The following is a 21,979-nucleotide window of genomic DNA, read 5'->3' on the forward strand; positions in this document are numbered from 1 at the left end:
AAACATGCCAGTTTTGGAAAGCACTTTTTCATATTAAAATGGCAAACAATTAAAAAACCCTGACTCCTTCCCCCCACAGGCCCTCTTCAGTTGTAATAAATGGAAGCTTGTAAAAATGCCACTGTCCCTATTCAGCAGCTAGAAAAATTTAGGTTCACCAAGTCTCAGTAGAGATTTCAGTGTCTGCATTCATCAACCTACAGCAGAAGTACAAGTAGAAAAATAGCAGGCAGGTACTCGCCCAGTAATGTGCCTGCATGTGCATTCAAATAGATGGGAATGCCCACCACCCTCCTGACTTGTCATAACCTCTGCTCCTGTTATGCTTTCCAAACACCTGATAATGTGGTCTCTAGCCTGGAGACTGTGCACAAGGGCTTATCTTTCCAAACCTCATTTCCTCACTCATTATGTTGAGATAGTAACAGTATGTACCCCATAAAGCTGTAGTTATTAAGTGAGATAATGCATGGGAAGTTGTCACAGTGCCTGGCACAGAAAGTCTCAAAATGTGAAAATAAAATAAAACTTGAAAGAGTAGTCATGGAACTAGTTTTTCTTCTATTTATTTTCATCACTCGAGGTTTTGGGGCTAATGACAGAAAGATGACATGATTCCATAGGTGGAATTCTTGCCTCCTGTGGGCCCAAACCATTTCTTGTAGTCTGGGCTCCCCTTCCCTCATCAACTTACTTGAATGAGGATCTGGTAAGAGGCAATTCCAGGAAGTAATTATGGTGTCCAATTTAAGAAAAAGAACGTAAAATTATAAATACAGAATCATGTACAAATGTGTGTGCTTGTTTATTTTTTTAAGATTTTATTTATTTATTCATGAGAGACATAGAGAGAGGCAAAGACATAGGCAGAGGGAGAAGCAGGCTCCCTGCAGGGTGCCTGATGTGAAACTCAATCCCAAGACCCCAGGATCACGACCTGAGCCAAAGGCAGAAGCTCAACCGCTGAGCCGCCGAGGTGCCCCATATCTGTGTGCTTGTTTACAATGAGAAATCACAGAGAAATTATCTATAAAAATCTGAAAAATACCACCATTATTACAAAATCCAGCACATGACACTTTTATTAACTGGGTACCTAATACGCATCCAGAAAATATTTTTCTCTTTTTTTTTTTTTGTAACCTGTATACTCTGATTGCTTTCTTACATAGCAATAATTTTGTAATCTCATTTTCTCTAGAAAGAATAGAATGTTAATTTGGTCTTTCCTCTAGCATGGTTAATTTTTTTTTTTTTTTAGTTTTGATAGTTTGTACTCATAAAACATTCAACTTCACTTATATATGTACCTTCTGTTTGCAGTACTACTACAGAAGAGTGTCTTACAAACACAGAAATTCTGATAAATTCTATTTCACACTGTTTCCATAAAAAATGTAGAGTACATTTATAATTTTATATGCTGCATTATATTCCTGAGAAAAATGAGAGATTAAAGAAACATGCCTGAGGTTACACAGCTGGCAGATTGCTGAGCTGGGATTCCATTTCTGACAGCTGGCATTCATTATGACTCACATTTTTACCCACCACTCCACACTACGCCTTCCAAACTAATACCCACACCTCTGACATCTTGATCAACTGTGAAGAGGGGACGGGAGAGAGAGGGGGACAAACTAGCATTTTCTCAATATTTGCTTTGTGTCAGGCTCTTCGGTTTGGCCCTTTGCTCATCTCATTTACTCCTCAAAGAAACTCCGAAAGGTCAGAGTCATTTCCCCCAACTTACAAATGAAGAAATTGATACTGAGAAGTTCAAAGTTACAACACAAATACAGAAGCAATTTTATGAGTCCTAAATCCATGTTCTTTCCATCAGACAAATGTGATTCCTTTAAGATGTAAGAGAAAAATGTGGAGTGTCTGGGATAAAACTGTAAACTAACTTATTTTCAACTTACTTTCAACTCCAAACTGATTTATTTTATTTAACAAATACCCTTGCCGGTTCCCTGGGTTTTCATAAGTTGTAAACGGAATGGATCGAGGAAAGCACTCAGTATTTGTCACTCTAAACACTCCTTGATGATGGCTAACCTCATGCAGACCCACCGTGGCTCCTGGATGCGTGACAAACCCATGTTGGTGAGGAAGGGAAAGGAAGCATTGGAAATACATGGTTGTATATTTTCTATTTACAGTATACATGTATTTTTGCTTCATTTATACAATGCTTGGTGCCCAAAAAACATTTCCAGATGTCTCAAAATCATTTGGCTACTTCTTTTTTTCCATTTGGCTACTTTTCATCCCTAAAAACACCGATACATTATTCCCCCACATCTGTCCACAATACTAATAAAACCACGCATATTGTCGTGATTACTTTCTTGCTCTTGTGGAGGGGGAGAGGGGTGGGTTTTGGTGCAATTTATTACAGTGGGGGAAAGGCCTGCCTTTTTTATTTTTTAGGGTTTTTGTATTGTGATAAAATATACATAATTTTATCATTTTAAACATTTCTAAGCTTACACTACAGCGCATTAAGTACCTTTACATTGTTGTGCAAAAGTCACTACTTTCCATCTCCAGGACATTTTCATGTTCCCAAACTGAAACCGTGTAACCATTAAGCAATAACTTCCATTTCCCCTCCCTCCAGCCTCTGGCAACCACCACTCTACTTTCTATGAGTCTGACTTCTCAAGTACTCCGTTGTTAAACGGAATCATACAATATTTGTCCTTTCGTGTCTAGTTGATTGCTTATTTCACTAAGCATAATGTTCTCAAAATTCACATACGTTATAGCATGTGTCAAAACTCTGTTCCCTTTTAAGGATTGAATAGTATTTCATTATATGTAAATACCACATTTTGTTTATCTATCCATCTGTCAATAGACATTTCAGTAATGTTTCACCTTTTGTGAATCACGGTGCTGTGGACATTAATGCACAAATATCTGTTATATGATTTAAGATGAGTAAGTTAGCAGCATAAAAAATTGAATTTGAAATCAGTACCGGTAACGCCGACGTGTCCCCCAGTAGTCAGGTCTGAGTGGGGAGCTGGGAGGGAACGTCTTCATAGTCCTGCCATGGTCATTGCTTGTCAGACATAAATCCTCATGTAGAAACTTTGCCCTGCATTACTCAGGGTTACCGGATCATAGCTATCATAGGCTTTTATGAATAATGAATAAAAGTCCTTGTGTGGATATACATCTTCTCTAGGGTAGATTCCTAGGAGTGGAATAGCTGGACCGTATTGTAATTCTACATTTAAGATTTAGGAGACTGACAAACGTTTACTAAGCACATGTAAAATTAATTTTTTTCAATCTGAAATGGGAAGACATCAGCCATTATTATTCAAATTTTTTAAGTCATTTATATCTCTCTTCTCTTTCTGGAATTCCCATTATGCATACACTGGTTGCCTGGCGATAGATACCTCACAGGTATCTGAGGATTTGTTCTTTATTTTTTTTCTTTCTTTTATTCAGATAAATTTGTTGACTTATTTACCATCATGTTTTCTTATTCTTTCTTCTGCCATCTCATGTCTGCTGTTGAGCACCTTTAGTAAATTTTTCATTTTAGCTACTGTCTCTTTTTCAATTCCAGAATTTCCATTTGGTTCTTTTCTTAGTAACTTCTATCTTTTCATTTGGATCATTTATTACTTGAATCGATGTCCTCATACTTTCCTCTAGGGGTTCAAACAAGTTTTCTCTTAGTTTTATAAGCTTATTTTTTTAAGATTTTATTTATTAATTCATGAGAAACACAGAGAGTCAGTCAGAGACATATAGGCAGAGGGAGAAGCAGGCTCCCTGCAAGGAGCTTGATCTCAGGACCCCAGGATCACGCCCTGAGCTGAAGGCAGACACTCAACTGCTGAGCCACCCAGGTGTCCCTTATGAGCTTATTTTAATGACTACTTTGAAGTCTGTCTTCTCAGTCCAAAATCTGGGATCCAGAAAAAGATTCTGTTGACTAATGTTTTTCCTTGTGCATGGGTTACATTTTCCCATCTATTTGTGTCAAAATTTTGTTGAGAACTGTACCTTTCAGATAATATTTTATAACAAATCTGGATTATGATGCCCTTGATATGGATTTTTTCTAGTTTATTTTTGTCTTTATTTAGTGACATGCTAGGATTAACACTAGTGTTAATTAATAGAGTGTGTAAACAGAGTGCATCTGATCAGCAATGCACAGACACTGAAGTCTCTGCTCGCTTTTTTTTCAAATATTGTTTTTAGTTTTTAAGTCTGGCTTCCCAATGTCACCTCTGGGTCATCACAGATTAGGGGTCAGCCAATGATTCATTATAGGTTGTGCTCAAATAGTTTGAGTCAATGGCCAATGAATCTGTGTGTGGGTTGAGAAATGTATTAATAATTCACATAATCTGTAAATCGGCTAAGCCTTATCATATCACCTCTGCACAGGTACAAGGCATCAGGTTCAGCCAGACACATCTAAAATGTTAGGGCCCTCTCACCAGCTATGTGGCCTTATGCATATGCACAACTGTATAAACTTCCAGGGACATGCGGAGCTTATCATTGTTCATGATGGTGCTTTCTTCCTACATCTCCCTCTTAAATTTCTGGCTAGTCCACTTTCCATTACCTTCCCCATCCAGGATTATAACACCAGACTAGCCATTATATTTGTCTTCCTTATTCATTTGCTACCATTTCCAACAATGCCCAAAGACATTTCCTTTCTACATGCTGCACTCCAACTGAGGCCAACCGACCCCTCTGACAGCAAATCTTCAACTGCCCATAAAATATCATCCCTCCCCAGAGTAGATCACCTTTCCTTCAAAGCAGTTATTAGCACTTTCTCTTTTGGATTGGTTAGAGAAAAATATTATTCATCCTTCAGGTGTGCTCCACCTTTACAAACTGAAGAACTGCATAACAAAGCAGGCATCTGTTGCCATAGTTCATTAAGTGCTCTCTCCCTGAGCAGCCCCGTACAGGCTGGAAAGGAAGGAAGAGTAAAAACACCAGAGAAATATCAATCAAATCTTTTTTCACTCCCCTGCATTTTATTCCCTCATTAGATTTTACCTCAGAACCAAAACCAAAACAAAAACAAGCAAAGGAAAAAAAACTTCCTGCCACATTACTGTCTTACTGTTTTCTCCAGGTTGGATGCAAATGCAAGATTATCATTTTGTTGGCTGAAGGCCTTCAAAAGTAGCACTCTGAACCTAGTTCTCATTTCATCTTTCAGCTTGAACATCTTATTAGGAGAGGAAAATAATTGGTGGTGTTTCTTTCAATAATAACAACCCAATCCCCTCTAGACTCCCAGGCTAGCCACCTACACTCCTGAGTGGACGTTCAAAAATTGTTTTCTACAGTGATAGCTACGTTCCCAGTAACCTTCTAATTGAAAACTGCAGGGATGCTCAATGATGCTGCTCTTTGAAATGCCTGTGCCATCTCTACTGGGTTTTTATCGATCTCAAGGGTAGGTGTTCTCACTGGAAGGTGAGTCTCACTAACCCTCATTTAGTAAACAGAAGAAAAGAAGTCCAGAACCAAAAAAATATGTAGGCTACTCTCCTGAAAATCATATATCAGCTCAGTCAATGCCTGGTTCTTAACTGACGTTTGTTTTTCCTTTGAATCCAGAGAAAGCTAAGGATAGCTCTTTCTTGCATCATTCCTTCATACTTATCCATATTGGGGTCCTAAGTGATGTTGGGTGACAAAGGAGAATGGGCCATCAGACAGAGCAGCAGAGGAAAGAATGGGAAAAAACAAACTTTAAGAGGAAAGAGGATTGTGTGTGGGGAAAAGACCTAGGAAACACCTAAATAGTTGTCTAAAAGTATTGGTTTCTCCCCAACAATGCTTTTCTTGAAAGAATTGGGTTCAGACAGCAGAAATGGAAATCCTAGCTTGGTCAATTACCAGATGTATTTCTTGGTTAGTTTCTTTAAATCTTTTTGAACTTCAGTTTATAATTCTGTAAAATATGGACATGGATAGTACCATTCCTCTTTCTCCCACAGCACCTGGCATGAAAACACTGAAAATATTTTCCATTCTATTTTTGAAGAGAAAGAAGGGAGGAACCAAGCACTCTGCTTCTGCTTAATAAATTTGAGTGTATTTTGGTATGCATACTTTAAGCCTCTTCCAGACATTTCCAACCACAGATTTTCTACAAACTCCGTGCTAAAGACCTCCAACTAAATTGAGTGGAGAGTATTTGCAGGTTCTTGTTTTAAAAAGTAGATTGGGAGGAGTGACATGAGCAAGACAATGGGATAAGAAGCCCTACACCCTCCCTCCCTCAGGAACACTGATTTAATAACAACAAACCAACAAAATACCTTGGTGAGAAATGCAGAACCTAATTAAAAGGCTCCTGCACCATAAGTGAGCATGAAGTCAACCCCATCAAAATCCAGCAGGTAATTCACAGCACTCTCCTTCCACTCTCATCAGGGTCCTACACAGATAAATATACAGACAAATATAGAAGCCTGTGATATTGTAAGGTAGATGAGTAAATGCCTTATCAATATATACAGAATATTATTAAAGCATAAAAAGTAATTTTAAATCTATGCTAATAGATATGCAATATAGGAAGAAGTAATTTGTGTCACCAATAACATAATACACAAAAATTATTTCAAAAGGATTAAAGACTTAATATGTAAGGCCTAAAACTATTAAATTCCTAAAATAAAACATCGGGAAAGAGCTTCAGGATACTGAATTTGGTAATGACTTCTTGAATGGGACACCAAAAGCACAAGCAACAAAATAAAAACTAGACAGATGAGACCACATCAAATTCAGAAACTTCTTCATATCAAATATAATAATAATAATAAACAGAGTGAAAAGATAACCTATAGTATGAGAGAAAATAATTGCAAGTCATATGTTTGATAGGGCTTAATATCCTGAATGTGTAAGAAACTTCTACAATTCAACAACAGAAGTTAATACCTGATGAAACAATGGGCAAAGAATTTGAATAGATCTTTCTCTGAAGATATACAAGTGACCAATAAGCACATGAAAAGATGTTCAATATCACTAATAGGGAATGTAAATCAAAACCACAATGAGACATCACCTTACATCCATCAGGAATGCCATTATCAAAAGAACTGAGAACAAGTATTGGCAAGGATCTGGAGAAGTTGGAACACTTGTGCACTGTTACCAGGAACACAGAATGGTGCGCTATTATGGAAAACAACATGGAGGTATCTCAGAAAATTAAAACTAAAATTACCATATGACCCAGGAATTCCACTTCTGAGTATATATCCAAATGAACTCAAAGTAGGATCTTGAAGAGATATTTGCACATCCATGTTCATGACAGCATTATTCTCAATAGTCAAGAGGTGGAATAATCCAAATATCCATCGCGAGACAAACAGACAAAGAATATGGGGTTTTTACATACAACTGAATACTATGCAGTCTTTAAAAAAAAGGAAATCCTATCAGGCTTCAATATGGATTAACCTTGAGGATATTTGTGCTAAGCGAATTAAATCAGGTGCAGAAAGACAAATACTGTACAATCCCGCTCATATGAAATATCTAAAATAGTCAAAATCATAGAAACAGAAAACAGAAAAGTAGTTACCAAGGGAAGAGAGGGAAGGGAAGGTAGTGCTTGTGGATATAAAGTTTGAATGTTAAAAAATGAAAAAGTTCTAGAGATTTGTTGTGAATATGTGAATACACACAATTATATTTAACATTACTAAACTATGCACTTGAAAATGGTTGAGATGGTAAAATTAATGTCATGTATTGACACAATAACAAAAAATTAAAGATTTTGAAGTTAGATTTGTTAAGTTTTCATCTGAACGAGTTTGTTAGGTTGCTTTTCCTTGGGTAGTATTTTTTGGGAAAAATATTTTAGTACAATAAAAAAAGTATTTAGATTCAATTTGCAGTTCAGCAAAATAAACCATTCCAATTCAGGGTCAGTCTGATTTGGATGGAAGATAGTCAATCTAACTAAAGACAGCCTGCGGCTATTCAGTGGGTTTATTCTGCTGACTTCAAGTACGATGGGGCTAAAAACACTATTGATCACAGCCCTGATTTCGTAAAAATGTCAGGGACATTTTACACTTTTCCTCTGAGGTATTAAATATCAGGCCTGCCATTAACCTGATTGTGATAACAGACACAATAAAGCCAACTACAAAGTTAACATTAAAGAATATTTCTCCAAAGGTCATGTTGCAGCTGTAGAATATCACAATGACCCTCTTTTTTGAGGGCTACTGATTTTTTACAAAGGTTTCCCCAGCCCCACTCTGCAATTTCCACCTCACCATGGTAGCCAACAATTCAGAGATGATTCCTGCTTCCTCTAACCCTTCCTAGAAATCATGTAACACCAGCACAAGTCTCAAAAATAAACAAATAAATAAAGTAAAACTATCCCTGCTCCTTCTTAACCAAGAGATACTTTCAGGACTCTACCTAGCACACCCTCCCTCATTGCATTAATAAGCCTATTTTGCTGGGCAAAAAAGTTTACCCTGGTGGTCACTGGGCTGTCGAAATTTTTCACCTTGCTCGCAGGAAAAAAATGTTTCTGACATATCCAAACCCAGCAGACTTAGGCAGAGGGGTTTGTTCTTCCTCCAAAGTAAAGATAAATCTGAGATTTGCAAAGACCATTCCCATCTCCTGTTCTGGCTCACCATGGACCAGCGCACCAGAATTAGGAGAACAACTGGAAGTTGGGAACACCAGTATTTTCCAACCTCCCACTGAAAACAGGTATGTGTCCTGGAGGTCCTTTAAATCTGACACTTTCTCTGAATCCACAAACCACTAGCTGAGAGGATACTCAGAGTTTGGATTTGACTCTCATCCTCCATCTCCAGTCAAGACAGATCTAATCATTCAAGGCCTTGCTAAAATCTCTCTTCAGACACACCTTCTCTGATCACCTTTATAAACTATGAAACCTCTTCACAGACAACCGCTAATACATCTCTTATTTCTTTTTCTTCTTGGCACTTAACACTTTATATACCTGTTCACTACTTTATTATAAATTCTTTTCTTAATTTTCATAGTTTTCAATAGAGTTTCATGGTTTTTTTTTAAGATTTATTTATTTATTTATTTATTTATTTATTTATTTATTTATTTATGATAGACAGAGAGAGAGAGAGAGAGAGAGAGAGAGAGAGGCAGAGACACAGGAGACAGGAGGAGGGAGAAGCAGGCTCCATGCCGGGAGGCCGACGTGGGACTCGATCCCAGGACCCCAGGATCGTGCCCTGGGCCAAAGGCAGGGGCCAAACCGCTGAGCCACCCAGGGATCCCCTGCCACCCAGGGATCCCCTGGGTTTTTAAATTTTATAATCATGTCTCTTCTCTCCAATGTTCATTGTAAATCGTTCATTTCTTGTCCACACTGCATTAGCTGCTGCTCCAAAAAGAAAAAAAAAAAGGGAAAAAAAAAAGATCAAAATAAGAGTAATGGTAGACTCAGACTCCAATTTTGCTTTTTGGCTTTTTGGGGTTTTCTTGGCAAGTTCAAATATAGTTATAACATCCAGGCATTTTAGTTCCATAAGGAACTTCAGTGGTCATAAAAACAGCTTCTCCTTATTTTGCAGAGACAAAGCCGTGGGCTGGAGTGTGGAAGCAATTTGAAAATGCCCTGATTTACTGGTGACTGAATGAATGAATGCCAGTTATGCTTGATTGGAAAAGGGAAGAGGGTGATAAAGCACGTTTTGAGTACTATTCAAGTCTAGCATTTTGCCTTTTCAAATTAATATTTTTAAATAAAAATATATATCATGTATATGGTCTAGGCAAGCATAACCTGAAGAACCATGAATAGGTCACTTACTTTAACAAATGGCAGTACTATGACAGTACTGTGACACTGTGACACTTCCTGATCCCATTTTTCCCTAATTTCATCTTGTGAAAGAGGGGGTGTGTAACTATTCTGAACTTTGTATTCACCATTCCTCTATTTTTATTTGTATTTCTACCACTTACGAGTTCTTGAATTCACATCGATTTCTTACTGTATGTACTCATTAGCAATTTGCTTTTTTCAGTTTTTGATATTCATCACTTCATGTTAATTCCTAATGCTACTTCATTTTCACTGCTGTATAATATTCAACTGTGTGACAACGTCATCCTACCCTGTGGGTATGTTAAACTTAGCTAGAGAACAGAGAATACCTGAATCAACAAAATATAATTATTTGCTCCTGGAGAGCCCCATGCAAAAAAAAAAGAAGAATGTAACCTAATAAAAGTTCAGTATTACCTACAGGAAATTCTTGCAATTCATTCTATCCAGGCAAATCTGGAAAAACAACTCTTTTATAAGGACAAGAATTTGTCCATCTGGATACACAGTAAACTTGTCAGAATATTGGCATTAAGAAAAAAAAATACTGTATCAGGGCACCTGGGTGATCAGTCAGCTAAGCCTCTAACTCTTGATTTCAGCTCAGGTCATGATCTTGGGGTGGCGAGATAGAGCCCCCCAGGCTTGGTGCTGGGCGGAGCCTACTTAAGATTCTCTCCCTCTCCCCCCCAAAAAAACAACAACAACAAAACAAAACTTGTATTAACCCAAAAGAAGGCGGGAAAAGAGGGGGGAGAGGATTCAAGAACAGAGGGAACCCACAGAAAACACGCAGTAAGACAGGAAATTTGGATCCAATCATACCGATGCCAGTATTGATTGTAAACTGCCTAAGCACTGCAAGTAAAAGACAGAGATGGTCAAATAGGATAAAAACCAAGAACTACCGGTCAGCCACAAAATACGAACTTTCACTATAAAGAATAGACAGGTGAACAGTAAAAGGATGGGAAGAGATAACAGTAGGAAAACGCCAAACCAAAGAGAACTAAATCCACAGGAGAGAAAATGACCTGGTGTCTCGCCGCTGCAGGGGCGCAGGTAACACAGCCGGAAGGGGGTTGGGGACGGGGATGCGGGGTCCCTTGCGAGGAGGACCCCGCAGGGCACGCGGGCACCGACCACGCGGGGCCGCAGCAGCCTCAGGCCCCGGAGGAACGTCCCCCAGGACACGGACCGCAGCCCCAGCTCTTCGGCCTTGCGGCGAGCCTGTCGTCGCCTCCGAGGACCTTCTGCGAAGCGCGAGGCCATCCCAGAGCGCGTTTGGGGGGGGGGGGGCGGCCCCTCGGGGCGGCAGGAAGATGCTGCGCGGGCCCGAGGCCCAGGGCAGGCGCCGCCTCCAGTCTGAGGCCTCCAGCAAAGCCTCCCGCAAAGCCTGCCTCGGGGAGCGGCTCGGGGATGCTCAGCCCGCGAGCAACGGCGAGGACAAAGCGCTTCCCAGGCTCAGAGTCCCATCACCGCCCCCCAGGACCACCACCTGGTCCACGACTCGAGCCAGAGACGCAGACGCAGCAGCAGCAGCAGCAGCAGCGCCGCGCCTCGCCCCGCAGAGCCAAGACCCGCTGCGCCAGGCAGACGCGATGCGCATGCGCTTCACGCAGCTCGACGGCCTCGTGCACCACGTGCGGCTCCCCTCGCTCGGAGAGCCCTGCGCATGCGCCTTGGCCCGCGCCAGCTGGACGGACGTGGTGCAGGACGCCGGGCCCCTGCGCTTTGGGGTGGGGGTGGGGGTGGGGGGTCACCGGGGGGTCACCCTCCAGCTAGCGAGGCCCGAGGCTGATTCCGAAGGACACGTGGACCCCGGAAGTGGAGAGAAGCTTGCAGGCCCGCAGCACCGTCGTGCGGCTGCCCACCGGCCCCAGGTGTGATGCTGCAGGTGGAGGAGGCGCGGGCCTCCTGCCGGGGATGCGCGCATGAGTGTCCCGGGGACCAGATGAACCGGCTCGGATGCGGAGAAAACATTCCGGAGCCCGACTGCCCGCGGACAGATCTTGGCTCACTGTAAGCTACCTTAACTCCTTTCTGCCTCGCTTTCTCTGGCTTTAAAATGGGCGCATTAGTAGTTTTCCCCCAAAGGACCAACGGGAAGATTAAACGAGTAAATATGAGACGGGGTTAGTACTGATTCCAGTTTTTAGTGGCAACTGGCTTTAATATACTACACCTTTTAAGAGTGTTTGCTATTTTCAGTAAATAGCCTTTATGTGTTTAAGTGGCTGCCTTCTATTGCTACTGTCCTTGTAGTTAATGCACAGTAGCTCTGCGATTTGTTGAATAGCTTTCCACATCTATTGTTTTCCTTTAGTTTGTTGTTGTAATGAAATATGTTGACAAAGCTCCCATTTCTGAAGCTCTTGCATTACTAAAATTAATCCCATTTGTTTATATCATAATTTTATAAATGAATAGCTGGATTCAGACTTCTAATGGATTTATTTGAAATATTTGCTTCTATATTTGTAATAGGAATTCATCTTATTTTCTTTTGTGTGCCATCTTTAAAATACTTTATACTATGAATTGGGAACTTTCATCTTTCTCTACGGACTAGAATTATTTAAAATAACATGGGAATTATGTGTTGTGTGAATTTAGATTAAACTCAGTGAAACCATCTGAACCTGCCACCAGATTTGTTGGCTAAGGTTATTGGGCTGTTCAAATCTTCTCATTTTGGGTCAAATGAGGTATTTTATGTTTTGATGACAAGTAACCAGTTTCAGATTTCCCAAATTTATTATGGTAAGTTTGTACAAGTTGCATTCATATAAATCTTTAAGCTTATCTTTTTTAAGATTATATTTCATTATTGACATTGTACATTCATTTTCTATGTTTATTAGGTGGGCTAGGGTTTTCCCTTTTTACTGTAGTCTTTTTAAAGAATAAAATTTGTATCATATAACATAGAACACATAGCATATTACAAAAAGTTAAGGAACAGTATCTTAAGACGAACGTTCATTTCCCTCTCATGTAAAATAGGTCCAGAAGTGTGCAGCTTGGGACTGATGTGTTAGCACCCTGGCATCATCAGGGGCCCAGACTTACCTTCATGCTCCAATTCCCAACACCTGGCTTCCATCCTTATGATCCTTATTATTCACAATAACTACTGAAGCTCTAATGATCAGATTCATGTTTCTGCCAGCAGCAAGTGGAAGAAAGGCATGATAAAAGGATCAAATTGCCAATGATTCAGCCCCCCCCCTTTCTTAGCCTTCCCAGAAGTTCCTCACCATACTTTTGTATACACATCTGCCAGAACTTAGTCATAGAGCCACAACATGATGCAAGGGAGCACTAGGAGTGCAGCTCGAGTGGCTCTCCATCAGGAAAAAAAAAAAAAAAAGTCAAAATTCTATTGCTGTGTGAGAGGATAGGAACATATATTGGATAGAACTGAAAGCATCTGTTCTAGCATCATGTATACATACTATCAAACGTTTCTGCTTTTCACTTCTACTTAAAATTTTCATATCTTTCATCTGAGTTCATTTTTCTTCCTAATTGTTATTGGTTGATTTTGAGACTCATCTTTTAAGTCCTGAGGTCAAATAGTTTGTGGGCTTTTTGTCTTTTTTACAAAATTATGAGAAAACATTCGAGAATACAAGTTTGAAATCCTGTCTTCTGATGCTTCATTTGCTAGATCTTAATCCCTTACCTGTGGGATAAATGTTTATGGAATTGCCCAAAGACAGCTGGACCTAGGAGCCTTAGATTTTAGGGTTTATATTCTTTGAACATATATTCCCTGAGATGGGTGGTTATGTGACATATTAAATCTCTGAAGTACATAGTCTTTCATATTATAATTCACTTAACAAATTGCCTATTGTCAGATATTTAGTGGTCTCCAATTCAAGATTGTAAGTATTTCTGTATTTGCCATCCTTATGATATATTTTTGTCCTCTTTTGTAATTATTTCTATAAGATTAATTTCTAAAAGTGGAATTCACTGTAAAAAATGTAAAGTCTGACACCTATCAGAAAAACAACTTACTGGTTTGATTGTCTTCTGCTCTCCAAGAAGTTTTCCAGAAAACATAAAATTGCTTTCTCTCACACACTTTTGGTGAGAGCATAACCTGCTAAAGCTGATTTAGATAGCAATCTGGTAATATCAGCCAAAATTTAAATAGGCATAGCCACTGATGCAGCAAGTCCTCTTCTAGGAGTCCCACTGAATTGCTTTTTTTTAAGTACATAAATATAGTGTGTATGATGAATCAGAAATATAATCTAAAGACATTAAGTGAAAAATCACTATGAAAATACATACATATGCTGTGTTTCCATTTTGTAAAATAAAACTATATGTGTATGCATAAGCCCATGTTAGTATACAAATGCAAAGTAAAAGAATGAGAAGGAAATCCAACAATGGCCAGTGGTTACTTCAGAGGAGGTAAAGAAAGATTTGGCCCAGGAGAGGGAGAATGTGGTACAGAGAAAGGTCCATGTTGAAGTTGATATACTTTTGTATTACATTTATCTTTTACACTAAGGATGTGTTTTCATTTTATTGTTAGAGGAAACATGATACTTATTAAAATTAGATTGTGTTGGTACATACTTTTAAGTTATCGATACTGTCATTTCATGATTATTTATATTGCTTAGATTTTTATATGACTCCAATTCGTATTTCAGTGTCTTACCATCATCATCAAGGAGCTATGATCTTTCTCTCTTGCTACTCTGCTAGGACATAGATTGGCTGCCACCATCTCAGGTGTCATAAAAAAGCAAACAAACAAAAAAATCTAACAAAAGAAGAAGCTCTACTTCCACAACATCCCCTGCTCCCCCCCCCACACACAAAAACCTTAGCAAACCACCCAGCTCTCTTCTCCTCCATACACATAAACACCTGATCCGTCCTCCCCCATGATAAGTACTTTCCACCCTTTTGATCTTTTAAAATCGATTAAAGTTTCCACCTCAAATCTTACAAGTTCACTTCTTCCAGAAAGACCAGTTGTGCTTCAGCCAGTGTGAGTTGTGGGTTGGGGCAACTTATATTAAAAGCATATGTGTCTAATAAGGGTCTAGGAAGATTCCTTCTGCTCCACATGTATCCACAGATTATGAAGCTCCATAGGGAATATGATAGAGTATCACACTTATCTTTAAAGAGTATAAGATTTGATAAATCACAAAATGAATACATAGTTTTAGGAATGTATCAACTGCTTGGACCCACAGCTCCTTCCTCCCAAAAAAAGGGAACCATCCAAATGCAGTAATTGCCAAGGTGTGGGGGCTGGGTACAGAGAGTGAGACTAACAGAACTAACACCATGGACAGATTTGGCCAACTATTCCTTTCCCCATCATTGTTTGGGCTTTCCACAATCCAAGAAAGCTTGATACAAACACAACTATACCTTGAATAAGGAGATAATTCTGATTTCTTCACCAAGCCAACCCATATAAGCCAAACAAATGGGTCAAATTTCAGCTAAAAATTTAATGACTTACTAAGACTGTGGCGAGTGTGAGAATATAGAACCCCTGAGGTTTTCAGATGGGAAGGAAGTTTGTACCAATTTACAGGTTACTATTCATGGACATCATTGGGTACTTATACAAAAGATGGAGGATGGGGTGGTACAGAAGGCCTAAATCCCCACCCACATCCTCTTCCCTTACGGAACAAAAGGTAACCATAGCAACAACAAAATCACACCTACTTCTCCTACTAAAGGTAACCATGGCAACAACAAAGTGCACACATAGCTCAATTACTGTTAAGGTTTTCCTTGTCTTTGGTGTTTGGCAATTTAAATATAATGTTCTGAGTGTGGTATTCTCTGTAGTTATTTGGCTTGGTGTTAATTGAGGTTCTTGATCAATGGAGTAATGTCTGTCATCAGATTTGGAAGTCTTGGCTCTTATTTCTTAAAATATAATTTCTGTACATCTTTTCTCCTCTCTGGTTTTCCAATGTACATACATTAGACTTGTTGACAGGGTTCCCACATTTCCTTTTTGTTCACTTCTGAGTTTTTTTTTTTTATTGTTTTCCTTTGCTCGTCATGCCTCGTGTACATTGACTTATGCTTTGATATTTGTTCAGATTTACTAATCCTGTCTTCTTTTGTGTTCATTCTGCCACTAAACCCATTTAATGAGTTCCTTATTTCAAATACTGTACTTTATTATTCCCAGGACATTGATTTGATTCTTTTTATAGATCACAATTTTCCATTGAAATAATCAATTTTACATTCATTTTATCCTTTATTTTATATAGTACTCAGTTTCTTAAAGTCCTTGCCTGATAACTCTGGATCATCTCTAGGTCTGTTTCTTTTGACTATTTTATTTATAATTGGACACTTCTTAACATGTATGGTAACTTTTTTATTGCATGTTGGACATTGTGAATGAGATTCTGTATTATGTTATCTTCCTCTAAAGAGGGTTAGCTTTTGTCCTGGTTGCAGTTAAAATACCAACAGATCACTTTGTTCCTGGCAAGGAACACTTTAAGGTTTTGTTAGGTTAGATCTGCTACAGTTTTGTCCTAACACATATCTTTATCCAAATGGCATTGACTTTATGGGATCTCAACTGAATGTCCTGGTTGATCATGTATTTTAAAAATCGTAATTTTTTGAGGAAATGGTAATACTCTTTTTTGGCCCCTATAAACTATAAACAGTTAAACTTTCTATTATGTAAGTGAATGTGAAGCATACACGATTGGTGGTAGGGAAGCAACACTTTTTAACATCACCATTGCTAAGTTATGCTTTCTCTGTGGTTCTGGGCAGAACAATGCCCAAATTTGTATTCCCTTTTCCAGCCAAGTAGCCACAAAAAAAGAAGATATAGTCTTAGAAAATCTCAGGATTGAAGGGAAATAAAAGTCTATTATAAACAAAAATACACACTCATTTGTTGTATTAATTCCTCGTTATGACTTTGTTCACAATGAGGTGAACTAAATTGAACATGAACAGGATGAGAGTGAAGTTCTGCAGTTGAGGTGAAAGTAACAACAGTATAAGAATAAAATAAGTAACTGTTGACTTTAATGAGCATCTCATATGAGAATAAACTCAATCTGAGTTCTAAGATGAAGGCTTTAAAATTAAAACTAAACATGTATTAGTTAGGAGATTGGTACCTGAGGATATAGGTGTCTGAAGATACTCTAAAGTCTAACCACTTCTTAGCTCCAGGACTGAAAATATGCCACTGATCTTCACTGCAGGCCTGGTCCTGGATTATCCCCATTATTCCCCACCCCCAAGTCTGACTTCAGTGAAAACCATGAGAATGCAGAACTGGACCCTCACTAGGATGGCAACATACAAGTATAGGGAGTGATCAACTAAAAGCATGGGACTTAAAACTCCAGGTTTTCCAGAAACATCTTGGGAAAAATTAAATATCTTGATTTCCTCTTTTCTGCTTTATTTTGATACTTCTGAAAAGTGCATCTCTAATGCTATCAATTTTGTTTCCCTGAGGAATCAGAGCCACTCAAGTAAACATGATAAATGATGTTAAAAAAAAAATGTAGGACAAAAAAAAAAGGAAAATACTGATGGCCTATCTAGAACTAAAATTCATTTTACTTTATAGGTCTTAAAAGTCTTGGCTATTACTCTTGAAGTTGAAGTTAGCCAGCAATTACTTAATTTGGAAAATAACATGAAGAACGATACCAATTTTTAACTCACTAGCAGCTGTCTATTTCAGTTGGGTAAGTACATATTTCATATCTTAATCATGTTGGACATCACTTGATGAATGAGATGTGGGAGACTTGCTCCTAATATATGCTAAGTGACATAAGGTTGAAATCTATCAGAAGCTTTCACCAAATGCTCCTTTGTATGAGATAAGGATCTGATTTGGCCCTTGGCATTCAAGAGTCCTAAGCTATGGCAGGAAACCTGCTTAGAATATTAAATAAACCCTCATCATATGCAGAGTTGAGTAAAGAAAAAGTTAAGCACTTAATTCAATATGTAGAATAAAGAAAATATTTGTTTTTTGGTAGTGTCACTCTCAGTTACTATTGACTGCCAACCACATTCCAGACAGCAGACAATGAGTATAATGAAAAACAAGGACCAGGAAACACTGTGTACTACACAACACATAAAACATAATTAATATTTGTTGAATTGATAGCAGCTTGCTTGTCTTTTCCTATACGTTATCTCATTTCATCTCAAGAATTTCCCTGAAAGGTATGTTTTATGCCCAATTCTTAAATGATGAAACTGAGGCTTAAAACAGTAAATGGTCTTCCTTGGCCCAGGTCCCAAAACCATGGATTGATCATGTGGTACTCCCTGGGCTGTGCTCATTCTTTCTTCTGGCTCAGAAGCATGCAGTCATTTGGGCTGAAGAGTGAGAAAGGAGGGCAAGTTGGAATTGTTGTAAAGCTTGTTGGATTTCAGTAGTGGAAACAGCAGAAAGATGAGTAAGCATGGTAGCTGTGTGCAGAGAATGCCTCGTGGGGAAGAGGTGGAGGCAGAAAGGAGGCTCGCTGTAGAAACCTGGATGGGAAATGGAGAGTATGACACTGATGGACAGTGAGAAATCTGTATTTGGTCATCAACCTGTTCCTGGCTCACAGCTCCTAAAATCCTTGGAATTTTCTGGGTGAAGGGTGACAGAGGTGTCTTTTATTATATTACCGAGGTGACTTTTGGAAAGCCCTTAGGTCACCAAAGGATGGGGGCTGGTTGCCAGGGAAGCCACAGGATTTGAGGGTTGAAACATTCAGTACCTCCAAGGCAGGGAGAGGGGCTAGGGGTTGAGTCAGTCACCGGTGCCAATGATAGTCATGCCTATGTAATGAAACCTACACAAAAAAACAGCAGAACAGGGTTCAGAAATCTTCCAAGATGGTGACCGTGTGGAAGTGCTAGAAGAATCTTGCCCTCTGCATCTCTTCTGTCTGGCTGTTCCTGAGTTACATCTGTTTATAATAAACTGGTAATCTGGTAAATAAAATGTTCCTCTAGAGTTCTATGAGTTGCTGTAGCAAAGTAATCAAACTGGATGGGCTCTTGGGAGCTTCCCTTTTATAGTCAGCCAGTCAGAACAGATAATAGTCTGGGTGGGCAACTGGTGTCTAAAGGGGGTTGGGGGGAGCAGTCTTAAAGGACTGAGCCCCTAACCTGCGGAATCTGATGCTATCTCCAGATAGGTGGTGTCAGAATTGAATTGCAAGACACCCTCTTGAGAATCTGAGAATTGGAGAATTGATTGCTGGTATGTGGGAAACCCCCCCAAACACACACACACACACACACACACACACACACACACCTGTTTGTGTGTCAGAACCTATTTAGAGAAAAAAATTAAATCTTCCAGTGTATCTGGGCAGAGGGCCTTGATGCAGAAAGTGGGCATCCTGATAATTTGTAGTGAGGCTGTATGAAAGAAAGTTATCAAGCCACAGTTACTAGTGAAAAATGCAGCTCTTGCATGGCTGCTCATTAGTGGACCAAGCCCCAGATCTGGCCCAAGTCATCCTTCTTTGCCTTAAAAAAATGAAATGTCATTCCCTGGGTTAAGGTCTGTATTCCTAAGGGTGCCCACTATTCCCTCTTCACTCTTTAAACTACCTGTCTATCCCCTTAGCCATCCCAGACTCCGTATGCACATGAGCCTGCTCCACCTGTATGGAGGTGCAGAACCTCAGTTCTGAAGGGAACAAAAATTAGACCAGCATGGAATAATTTCATATTGACATGTTGGTGGATTTCTTTGGGCTCATCCTTGTTTTTTAGGTAACTTCTTTCAACCCAGCTTATAATTATGCAACTACAGTACCTGCTAGAATCAATCAGCCTTCCAAACCCAAACACGTTCATCTTTATCCAAATGTAATTTATCTGAAATGCCATGTTGGTGTGAGCATTATGCATTACTACATAGGTTTCTATTTTGTTCTTAAATAATGAAACACCCTAATGGAAAATATTCCCTCTAAATAAATTTTAATGAGCACTTATTTGCCCAAATTGTTCTTTCTGTGAATGGCAGAAATTTAATATGAACTTGAATTATCAGGAGCTTTTTGTTATAATGGGCTTTGGGACTAAATCATGCAAAGATGACTTATTTTCCTATATCTTCCAAGCTGCAAATGCTGCCATAACAACTTCCTCTCAAATGCAAAGTGAGTATCAGTGTCTTACCTTGCATCTATACAGAAAAATGTCACATCAGAAATCATGTCAAGGTGTAAGATATTATTGGAGATTGAAGTGAACAAGTAAGAAGTCTAATTGCAATAGAAGGGCATATATCCCAGACTTTGCTGCTACCAAAAAAATGCATATGTCTGCTACATTTTTTAATTCCCTGCGTTGAATGGTTTTTCTGCAGAAAGAAAGCAAATGGGAAATACTACCCTGTATCCTGGCAGGCTACAGAACTTGGGCCTCATTGTGCTCACCAAGAATTAGACCAAGGCCAGATGTAGAACTTGGAGAAGTGCCTTCCAGAAAAGAGCTCCAGCCTCAGCAAGAATTATGAGTCAGTGGAGTAGGATGCCAGAATTGAGGGTGCCCCCATAGACTCCAGAATGCACACCACTAATTGCTTCTCTAGACTTTCTCTCCATCTGAAATACTGCCAAGGGGAGCCAGCGCCATTTCTGAGTCATTTTTTATAATGGAAATGACATTGAGAGGGGTCGTTTAGTTCAGTTTAAAACGTTGTATTGCATACCTTCTAGAAGCTTCATTGTATTAAAAACCACAAATGGGAGTTTCCATTTTCAAGGAGCTCTGCACTGGGATAGGGAACTCACACTAAGTCAAAAACACCTTCAGTGAGTGTCAGTCACATTACCTTTTTTAAACCAGAAAAGTGTGAGCTCAGTAAGCACCTCCAAGGGGGCAAAGAGGCAGCAAAGCTCCTCTTCATGGAAGGCTTTTGGGCCTGGCTGGAGAGTAGGGCTCCAGATGCTGATGGCTGCACTATCCACCAGCTGAGCAGACTTGATAAGGTCAGTGAAAACCCTAAACACTGCTTCCTTCTCAGAAAACAGGAAAAAGAACAGCCATCTTATAAAGCAGTTGCTAGATGCGCACAGATAGGTGACATTCAATGAACAATCTCCAGTCACCTCTGACCCCCACTGCATATGACCCTTCACTCCTCCCACTCACCTAGCAGTTTGTCCAGGAACAGCTCTAACCACATCTATACAAATGACTAGAATAGAGAAGATTTGGAAAGTGGAATTCTTTCATCTGTGTGTAGAGAAGGTAAAAAAAAAAAATTTCAATGTGATTATTTTATAACCAATAATGGTAATATGCTTTCTCATAATTTAGGTATCCTAATAATTATTCCTATTAAAAAGCATTAAAAGAATATTTATAAGGAGCGCCTTAGTGACTCACTTAGTTGAGTGTCTGACTCTTGATTTCGGCTTAGGTCACGATCTCGAGGTCCCAAGACCAAACCTCATGTCAGGCTCCACACACAGTGATGAGTCTGTTCCATCCTTTCCCCTCCTCCCTGCCCCCCGTCCCCCAGTGCACCTCTCTCTCTCTTAAAAAAATTTATAAGACATTTAAAGATTACAAAGCATCTTATTAATTTGACTCTCAGAACAATCTGGTATTATCAGCAGGACAAAAGATTTTAAGTACCAGTTTTAAAGATGAGGAAAGTGAGTCTCTGACGAACTCTGTGGTCCTAGTCAGTCTTGTGCCTGCACAGCCTTCAGTACTTCTCTTACCTGCACAGAGACCTACAGATACTAGTTCTGGATGTGTTATTTCATATCTGTTCTCCTGATCAGAGAGCGTGACACTCCTCACACAGCCTGTTTGAGCCACCGCTGAGTCCCCAGCTTCTAGTTCCAGGTTAGATTCTTCTAACCTGGCCCAAGAAACAATTCAGGGATTCAAAGCAAAGGTTCACTGAGCATTGTTGTGACAGAGGGAGAACTATATATTAGTAAAATAATGAAAATAGGCTATTTTCAGAATCAGGGGCAGCTGACAGGCAGCATGCATTGATAAGGTGGAAAAGGACTATCTCCCAGGCTACCTCAAAACTCTGAGTGG

At 39.4% G+C, this 21,979-nt stretch overlaps 1 long non-coding RNA gene across 1 annotated transcript; it reads left to right on the forward strand.

Moving 5' to 3' along the window:
• The first annotated feature begins 11,655 nt into the window (after positions 1 to 11,655).
• LOC140629625 (uncharacterized) lies at positions 11,656 to 21,241 on the forward strand. Its single transcript, XR_012027452.1, has 3 exons — positions 11,656 to 11,908; positions 17,511 to 17,631; positions 20,283 to 21,241. It is a non-coding gene; the product is annotated as an uncharacterized lncRNA (long non-coding RNA).
• Positions 21,242 to 21,979: the final 738 nt, after the last annotated feature.

Source organism: Canis lupus, chromosome 3 (genome assembly GCF_048164855.1).
Source record: "Canis lupus baileyi chromosome 3, mCanLup2.hap1, whole genome shotgun sequence".
Taxonomy (NCBI): Eukaryota; Metazoa; Chordata; class Mammalia; order Carnivora; family Canidae; genus Canis; species Canis lupus.